The sequence below is a fragment of the Rhinatrema bivittatum genome, chromosome 5, assembly GCF_901001135.1.
Source record: "Rhinatrema bivittatum chromosome 5, aRhiBiv1.1, whole genome shotgun sequence".
NCBI classification, from domain to species: Eukaryota; Metazoa; Chordata; class Amphibia; order Gymnophiona; family Rhinatrematidae; genus Rhinatrema; species Rhinatrema bivittatum.
The window spans coordinates 107,857,625-107,867,051 of NC_042619.1; the positions used below are offsets into that span (position 1 = coordinate 107,857,625).

General features: G+C 41.2%; 1 protein-coding gene across 4 annotated transcripts in view; it reads right to left on the reverse strand.

The window, feature by feature from the left end:
• The window catches only part of DCLK1 (doublecortin like kinase 1), a 755,703-nt gene extending 748,763 nt beyond the window's left edge, over positions 1–6,940 (reverse strand). Inside the window, exon 1 of one of the 4 annotated variants that reach the window (XM_029602700.1) lies at positions 6,600–6,933. The gene's annotated coding sequence lies outside the window, so the exon portion shown is untranslated. Of the gene's footprint in view, positions 1–6,599 lie in introns of all 4 variants that reach the window. The other 3 variants (XM_029602699.1, XM_029602701.1, XM_029602706.1) reach the window with 3 other exon arrangements.
• Positions 6,941–9,427: the final 2,487 nt, after the last annotated feature.

Sequence of the window (9,427 nt, forward strand, 5' to 3'; positions counted from 1 at the left end):
TGTGAGTGCTGCTGGTCATGGGTAGCTCCTGTGACTGGCAAATGTAACAACATTCCTTTATTTTATAGAGAATAATGTTAAATCTCCTATATGACAATAAGTAAAATCAATATCATTTCATATGTAAAATAAATCACAGCACAGATTGTTGAATGGGGGTCAATGTAATAAAACCTGCACTAAAATTGGAGAAATTTTTGAATGGGTTTTACTTAAGTGCATTAAATACAGGGGTCCCCATGGAATGTAGTAAGCTAATGGGATGGAAACAGAAGTTACAAAAGCATGCCAAATGAAAAAAGCATGCGCAAATGTGACCTAAACTGAAAAATCCACCCTAATGTAGAAAAGCTCTTTAAAAAGTGCTTTAAAACAGGAGTAAGGAGGTAAGTGCTTAAAGCTGGAAGAAGTGTGACCAAAATAACCTTGCATGCAAGATTGGCACTGGCCATCCTGACTTGGGCACAATCTCACATGCAAGACCATTTGGGCAAGGCGTGCCAAGTGAAATCAAAGGATAACACAAGCATCTACAGCTAAACATTATGCACTTTGGTGTTGTGCATCTCAAATGGCTTTAGTTTTTACTTGGCGCAATGGCCTTAAATGAAAATGTAAATCCTCCTGGGTCTGAGGAAGAGTATCACACTAGGCACAACAATAGATAACATTTGCCACTAGAAATGTTACTCCACCTCAGACTCAGGAGTTAAATTTCCAATGTAAGCTCTCTGAGGCAGGCACCAATCATAGGTTTAGTTTTCCCGATCAGCACACTCCCATGTAGTGTTAAATTGTGTACTGTTCAGCTGTTGGTGCTCGCCCAAACAGCCTATGCTCTGGTCATCTAGTTGTAGATGTGTTCCTCAGAGAGCTTATTCTTTTATTTTATTTGCCATTCCTTGTCAAAAATGGCCTTGAATGAGAGAATGTGCCCACAAGTTGGGATGCATGGCACATATAATGCCATTTTGACAAAGCATAGCAAATAAAGTCAATGCATAAGTTCTCTGGGGTGGGCACCTTTAGCTGAACAGTAAGCACTTTGGCACTGTGCATTTGACTGGCATCCTGTTAGGTGCCCTCCCCTTGCACCCCACCTCCCCCAGAGAGTTTATGCTTTGTTAAGCTAGCTTTAGTTGCCCAGAGAGCTTATGCTTTGATTTTACTTGCCATTCCTTGCTAAAAGGGCCTTGGATAAGAGAATTTGCTCTTTGGAGTGGGCACCTACAGCTAGCTGAATAAAGCGCAAGCTCCCTTGGATGGGCATCTACAGTTAAACAGTATGCCTAAATTGGATTCACAGCCTTCCCCAAGAACACCGAAAGTTAAACGGGAGTAAACTCACATTTCTGGTGGCCAAAGTTATTGTATTGCTGTGCCCAGTGTGGTAGAAACAGCTAGACCAGTGATGGCGAACTCCAGTCTTCGAGTGCCACAAACAGGCCAGGTTTTCAGGATATCCACAATGAATATGCACGAGAGAGATTTGTATGCAATGCCTCCATAGTATGCAAATCTATCTCATGCATATTCATTGTGGATATCTTGAAAACCTGGCCTGTTTGTGGCACTTAAGGACTGGAATTCACCATCACTGAGCTGGATGCTACCACAATGGGCACAGCAATAGTATAAAATAGCAACCGGAAATGTGAGTTAAGTTTTACTCCTACTCTGACCCAGGAGTTAAATTTCTAGAGTTAAGAAAATGTGCTTTAAGCTGATTGCCCTTTAACGCACCTTTCTTCATTGCTGAGGAATAGCCAATGCCTTCTTTTACATGGGATTTGCATGTACATATGCTAATCTTAGCACTGGGTTTTAATCCTGTTTAGCACACATTTTTTAGGAGTTAAAACCCCTGTTACGTACCAGAGTTAACTTATGCCAGAAAAATGTGTGCTAAAACAGGAGTCAAAATCTGAGCTAACATTAGCGCCCCTTTTTACACTGGTCCCTATGTAACCAAAACCTTGAGATCAGGCCTCCGGTAACAAACATGTTTGCACAAATGAGGTCTTTGAGGTGTTCACAAAAGACAGCTCATATTTTGTGCTTAGTTTATTTAATTTAGAAATATTTATATACTATCCACTTACAGCAGCTCTGAGCAGCTTACAGAAGAAATATTCTTAAAATAAAGACATAACCAAATCATATAAACAAAATGCACAGTTCAGAAATTAAATAATATTCTCAGAAGTTTCAATACACTCAATCAGTCTTTAGTAAATACATATTGGAATAAAAAAAAAGTTTAACAATTTTTTTTTTTAAATAAGGTTTTGTACAAGGTTGTTCATCTCCAAGCCTCTGGTAATGGAGTTCCAACTTTCTTGGGAAGCTACAGAAAACGCCCTCACATGGGTCTTTGATAGATGTGCGTGTCCAACCAAAGGTATTTCCAGTAAGCCCCTCAGGACCCTGGATGGGTTATGGATATGTAATGTGGACTTTTATCCATGGTAAAACCTTCTGTACTAGTCGTTTTATCGACTAAAAATACCATCTGGTACTGAACTCGCTCATTAACCGGTAGCCAGTGAGGTACTTTTAGAGTAGAAGAGCTATGGTGCTCTCTTACTAAGACCAGTTATTAAGCAGGCGGTAGAGTTTTGTAGAGCATGCAGGGCATATGCTTGAGTCATAAACCAATGTAGAAGGCATTACAGTAGTCTAGGAAGAATCGTAGCCTGGACTACTGATCTAAAAGTCTTCCTTTGATGCAAACGTTTTTAAAAGGCCTTAAACGTAGCTTGTAGTATCTGGACTTGGTTATTAAAAGCCCACTTCCCCCACCCCACCCCCGTGCTCAGTTTCTATACAGTTTAAATGCACCAGGACTTTGAATTAGTTTTTCTCAGGAGCAGACAGCTCTTCCTACTGTCTTATTTCAACTGCTGAATGAATCATTCTGAACTTTCCATTCCACTACTGTTACTTTTTTTCATCCTTTAAAATAACAGTAATGCCTTGATTCTTCAAATTATCAGCTTGTCTTTTTGCTGGTTCTATTGCTTCCTCTTTAGGATTCACTATTCACTTACTGCTTATCTTTACTTTATTATAGATTTTTTTTTCTTAGAAATTTACATTTTTTTTAAATTTGAAAATCCAGCTCAGATCCCCTTTTTGAACCTCCTTACTAAGCCTAGATGTCGGCTGTTTGAGTTGTATTCATGGATCTTTGTTATATTTATATCCACGGCTACTCAGGGGAGGATGGGCAATGAGCCTTAAGCTCAAAAGGAGCTTCAAATTTAGACTCTTAGAGATCAATATTCAAAGCCATTTAGAAGGATAACGCACAAGTTATCCAACTAAATCAATGTTATCCAAGTTAGCCATTTAAATGTTTACTTTGACCTTAATTTTTTCTTTTCTTTTTTTTTTTTTTAAATTATTATTATGGCTATAGGCCTCAAAAGCTAGAAGTGGCACCCACCACTGTAGACCTCTGAGAAGTATTTCAACTTAGCAGCACCTTGTTTAGATTCTTAATGATGGGGGCGGTTACAAAAATCTTTAGAAATGAATATCTCCACAGGATTTAAATAAACTAAGAATTAAAAAATAGATTTTAATGATGTTAACTTTCAAGTAATTAAAATGTTTTTTGCTAGTACTCCTGCGTTAACAGAAAACTGAGTTCAATGAGAACTAGACTTTTGGAAAGTTTATGGGATAAGTTGTACTCAATATGCTTAAATGTAATTGTGTTTCTGTATTGTTTTACTGATCCAATGGATTTTTTGGAGTTAAAAGAGGACCATCACAATTTTGCAAGGCCTTCTTTATATAAGCCAATCATTCATTTCTTGGCCATTTTGATTAAAAACAAAATGTAAGATTTATTTATGAGCTGAGAAGGTCCCTTCATGGCCTTTTGTCTGAGAACATGTGTAATGCTGGCTGTGGGAAAGGAGAGGGCCTGCCACTCATCCCCTCTGGGGACACAAAACTGTTTGGCCCCTGACCAAATTGGGAGGATTAGAAACGTTTTGTTCCAGAAAACAGGGGGGGGGGGGGAACGACAATGTGTCTTGTCTATGACTAGACTGTAAGCTCCACAGGGCAGGGACTGTCTCCAGTGTCTCCCTGCACAGTGCTGCATATGCAGGCTGGATTTACCCGGCATACGTGCTTAGGTGCAGGAGTCTGTGTAGGCAGGGGAGAGGAAGCCCTCTCAAGCTATGGAAGAGGAGTGAGTGGGGAGAGGGGCCTTCGAACATGCAACATGAGCGATAGGCAGTTCCTCCTTCCTCCAGTCCACCTGTTCTGTCCCTGGACCTGCCCCCTTAAAGGCACACAGTGCCCTCTGAACAGAAGGTGCCCCTAGGCAGCTACCTACACTAATGGGAAATCCGGACCAGCGCATCTTTCTCTAGTAGCACTAGAGAAATGATAAGTGGTAATAGTAGCCAATGGAAAGTGTGGAAGTGATTAAAGAAACAACAACAAGGAAAGTTCAGTCAAACTGGGATGATAGAAGACTGTGAATATTTATGTGCCTCCAGGACACAGTTTAAACAATGTCAGTGTTAGTCCCCATGCCCTTGTAATAATCACCTATGGCATTTTTAACCGAATGGCATAATCTCAGTGCAAGTATAATATGGTGCACCTAAAATCTGCAAGGGGTTTGAGCCAAAATCTGCCTAACAGACACACCTTCCAGATCAAACATGAGAGATTCAGATGACTTTATCGACAGGACTTTACACGTATTGCCAAAGTAATATACATAATAATTAAAATAAAAGAGGATGAATAGAAAGTTAAAATTACACAATAGTCGAGTAAAGTTTACAGATTAGGGCCGCGTCTCAGGTTTTGGTGCTGGTACATATTACCCCTGATCATGCTGAGTCAGCTTGCGTTCTAAATTACAGTTTATAAACCGTGCTTTTATGCCTTTCTGATAAGTCAGCCTACAATTCCATGCATGGTGGCAGCGTGCAATTTATTTCCTGACATTTATTTTTGGCAGAAATATAATGAATTTTAAAACTAAAATTGAACATAAAGTTCAATAGAAACAGAGTTCAAAGCACTACTGTTTTTTTTTTAGGTGATTCAGAAACACAACCTGGTGAACAAAAAGAGGAGTTTCCCATCATCTATACATAGACTTCTGGGTCCATATATTGTGCTCCCGGTTTAGCATACTGCTTACATTTACAGAAACAGCAAAGCCTGGTAAAGTTACCTAGAGAAGCGACTTGCTTATGTACGCCAAGTGTTCTCCGCTGATTTCCAATGAAGAGTAAACAAAACTGATCATCAATGCAGACAGTACTAGTAACTCCACCCTTCGGGTAACAACCCTAGAAGAAGTTGAAATCGTGTGGCAAAGGGTCAAAGCACTGGCTCAGTAAGTATTAGACAATTGGGCGTGCTATTCAAATGAGATAAACTCATCTCGCGTTTTATATTTTAAACACCGATCTTCAGCATCCACACTGAAAAGCCCCAGCCCCACGGTTTCCCACGCACGTATGTCCACTAGGGAAGGTAGCTTGGCAGTCCCCAACCACCGTCCGTTTCTCCGCCGCAGCAAGAGACGACACGAAAGCCCAGGGCTCCAGGGAAGCTCAGCATGCAGACAGCATTAGCTACAAAATTTACAGGTCCTACAAACATGACTGAAGAACTATGCTGCTGGTTTCAAATCAATAAGGTTCGATAAAATGCGCCTGCATATGACTGCTTCCCTCTTCTATTTATTTCATAACACATATGTTATAAATGAATTACATATATATATATATATATATATATATATATATATATATATATATATATATAGTCATTCATATTCACAACACATAATCAGGCTCATGCGCTTGGTGCTAGTGTCCATGTCCATTCCATGCACGTCAGGTCTTATAGGGCTATAATTCGGCAAACACTCATAATATTCCTACCGCTAATTAAATTGCACACAGACCAATAAATACTTATGTTAAGGTGCCCTCCTTTTTGTAATAAATCATTAGAACATCTCTGCTTTAGCTTAGATTGTCACGAAAAATCTCTTTTGTATGTCAAGGGTCTGTTTAAATGTTGCTATCAAAATGTGCCTTTACAGAGATAAGAATCAGAGATTCTATTCACTTTAGTGAAAAATAACATTTCAAACGAGAAGCGTACAAATGATTTCTCGTTTCCAATCGTTTAACAGACGCTGGGGGGGGGGGAAGAGAGGGACCCTTAAAAGAACGAGTAAGCCCAAACACTGAAAGCACCGTCGCTGTTAAATAAAAGACAAGCCACCCTAGGCAAACATTTAGAACAATTAGGTGGCATGCTCATTAGCGGATTTACTGTAACAAGTGCTGCAAAAAAAATCCATGCATTTCGGGTCCGATTCAAAGGTGTAAATTATATACCTCTAGGTCACTGACATCTAAAGATTCATGCAGCTACAAGCAGAAAATATGCCCAGGTACACTGTTGTCGCAAGGAAAAAAAAAAAAAAAAAGACAGCATAAAAAGATCGTGACGCTAATAATGGTAGAACCAGCACTGATTAGCTAATAAGCGTAATTGTAAGATTAGCCGGCTTTCGCCTTTGCTAAATCAAAGCAACTTACCTATTTTCAAGTTTTCCCCCCGATGTATATATATATATATATATATATGTTAAATATGTGTATGTGAGTGTGTGTATAGAGAGACAGGTTTTTGTTGTTGTGTTTTTTTTTTTTTTTTTGCTTAGGTGGGGTTGGAGTTATATTGAAGCAGACTAGCAGAGCCTATTCCCTTTTTGGATGTGTTAATAGCACCGTGGCTGCAGAGAGACGCTGAATGCCTTTGTTGTGTATCTTCTGGCCCCCCCTGGCTGGATGTGCTGCTGCTGAGTCTGGGCTGCAGCTGCTTGCTCTCTGCTTCCAGTGCAGTGATTTGCATTAGCCCGGCCCTCGGTGAAATGCGGCTCTTCACACCAGCCTCCTGCTTCCTGCCTCCCCTGCGCATTCTCATTCTCCGCGCTCCCCCATCCTCTTCCTGCATGCCCCCTCTCGTCATCTTTTAACTCTCTCCTGTCTACATATTCCTTCCTCCTTCCAACCTACAGTATGATTTCTTGCGCTGATCACAAGTCCTTCGTGCATATCAGATTTTCCTGAATTTTATCTTTTCTGACTCTTTCGGCTTGCAAAATCTGGCACTATTCCCACAAAATCTACTCCCTCTTATTTTTACCTTCATCATATTAAAATAAAGTACAGTATCAGGTCAGTGCAAGGGTATTAGCACCTCTAAGCAAAGCTTACAGCCTTGTTTCTCCCCCACGCCTTTGTGCTCTCTTCAAAATAAAAAATTAAGCATTTATAACAACTTTTACATGAAAAAGACTTCAAGGGGGAAGCCTGATCTGGCTGTCTCCTCCCCAGGATCACCTCCTACCTTACCCTCAAGCTCCTTGGGACCAGAAGAGACAGTGACTGTCCGTAATCAGCGGCAACAGGACTCTGAGCAGCAAGTGGTGAGGAGGGGAGACCCCATCAAAAATCACTAGGGCCCCCTCCCCTCCTCATGCTACTACTGCGATGAAGGGGCAGGCCTGATCCGGCCAGCTCTTTCCCAGCATTGCCTCCAACCTGCCCCCTGCTCCAGGCAAGGCCCCTTTAAAAGGGGCCACCTTAGATGGAGGCCCCCCCCCACCAGCGAGTCCGACACCAAAAAGCCACACCAGAGCATGCACTTTTGTGCTCAACTTCAGGAGCACTGGAAAAATCGCCATCTCTTCTTTCAGCCATCTACAAAAATAAGTACTCCAAACTGAGTAACCATTGATCCCTATTCTTGTGAACTGTTCTAACATGAGGATCCACTGTCCTGCCATATCTAACAATTACTTCCACAGCTGGAAGCTTCCTCCCACTTGCTATTGCTTCAGCTTAAGAACATTGCCATATTTTTGGAAATCCAAGGATAGAATCTGTTTGCAGAAACTACTCACTGATTTCTTATGGCGAGGGGGCAGGGCAAGGTTATCACTGAGTACTTTGTGTGCCCCAAAGACGCTTGGAGGCTATGGCCTGCCAGACTTTAAAGTTTATACTTGGGCAGCTAACCTGCGATTTCTAGGGGACTGGTTTAACCAGTCTTCCGCTTACACAGATGGAGGAATGATAGCGAATATATGTGCCCCTTTTGATCCTTCTCTTGTACTCCATCTTCCCACAAAGGATTTGTTACCGCACCATATGCAATATACTTTAATTCGTACTGTCCGGAAGGTGTGGGAATTGACGAGAAAAACTTTGCATCTGCCTGTTCAATACTCGATGTACTACCCTTTGAGGGGACATCCGTCCACTTCCTTGGTAATTCTGCCCCGGCGGCACACTTTCCGTGCCATGCCTAATTGGCGACTGAAAGAAGTTATTGATTGGCAAGCCAATAAGGTGTATACCTTTGATCAGTGTCAGAGTGTTCTTGGTCTCACACCTTCTCAATTTTTGCTATATGGTTACATACGTGATACGTGTACCACTATATTTAGGAATGTTGCTGGACCTATTGAAAATCCCTCCAGTAGAGCTTTGTTCTCTATTCTAGAAGCAAATAAAGGTTCCCTATCATTATTATATAAATTTTATATGAATGCTTTGCCACAGCTTATATTTTCTACCAGGGGAGTGAAATGGTCCCGGGACTGCAGGGAGGATCTTACTGAACGTATGCTTGCTGCCTGTTATATGTCTATCTCTACGCTGACGAATAATGTTACATACCGGGAAATGCAGCAGCGCATTTTTCATCGAACCATTATTTCCCCGGCGAAAGCTTATTTTATGCATATTGTACCCACGGCTAAGTGTCTGAAATGCGATGAGAAGTGTGCCACCCTAATTCATTGCCTCTGGGACTGCCCTCCTATACGAGGGCTATGGGAAGCTGTGCGTTGCTGGTTAACCAAGTTGTTTGCTGTGGAAATTAAATGGTCTGTCTCCTTTTGTTTACTGCATAATGACGTGGGTGATATATCATTGAATCATGATAACGTGCTTTTTTTTTCCAAGGTATGCTTAGTGGTGAAAAAATGTATTTTCACGAAGTGGAATGAACAACATCCACCGACATTTGAGATGTGGGGGGCAGTCCTAATGGAATTGTTTCAGTTGGAATATGGTTCTCTTTACAAACGCTTTTCTCCAAAAAAGAAAAGATTGTTCAAGGAAATTTGGTGCACCTATTATAGGTCGCTTCCTTTGGGGGTGCGACAGCTCGCCCCTTTGGACACGACTTGAGTTTGCCGGCTATTGTGGAGGTCCTTTCCTTCCAAATGTCTTCTGTCAAGCTGTGAAACAAATGCATCTGCGAACGGTTTGTGAGTGCTCTAAGCAGTTTCAGTTTTATTTTTAATTTTTCTTTTCTCTCTGCCACCCGAATGGGAGTGTTGCAACACATTCTG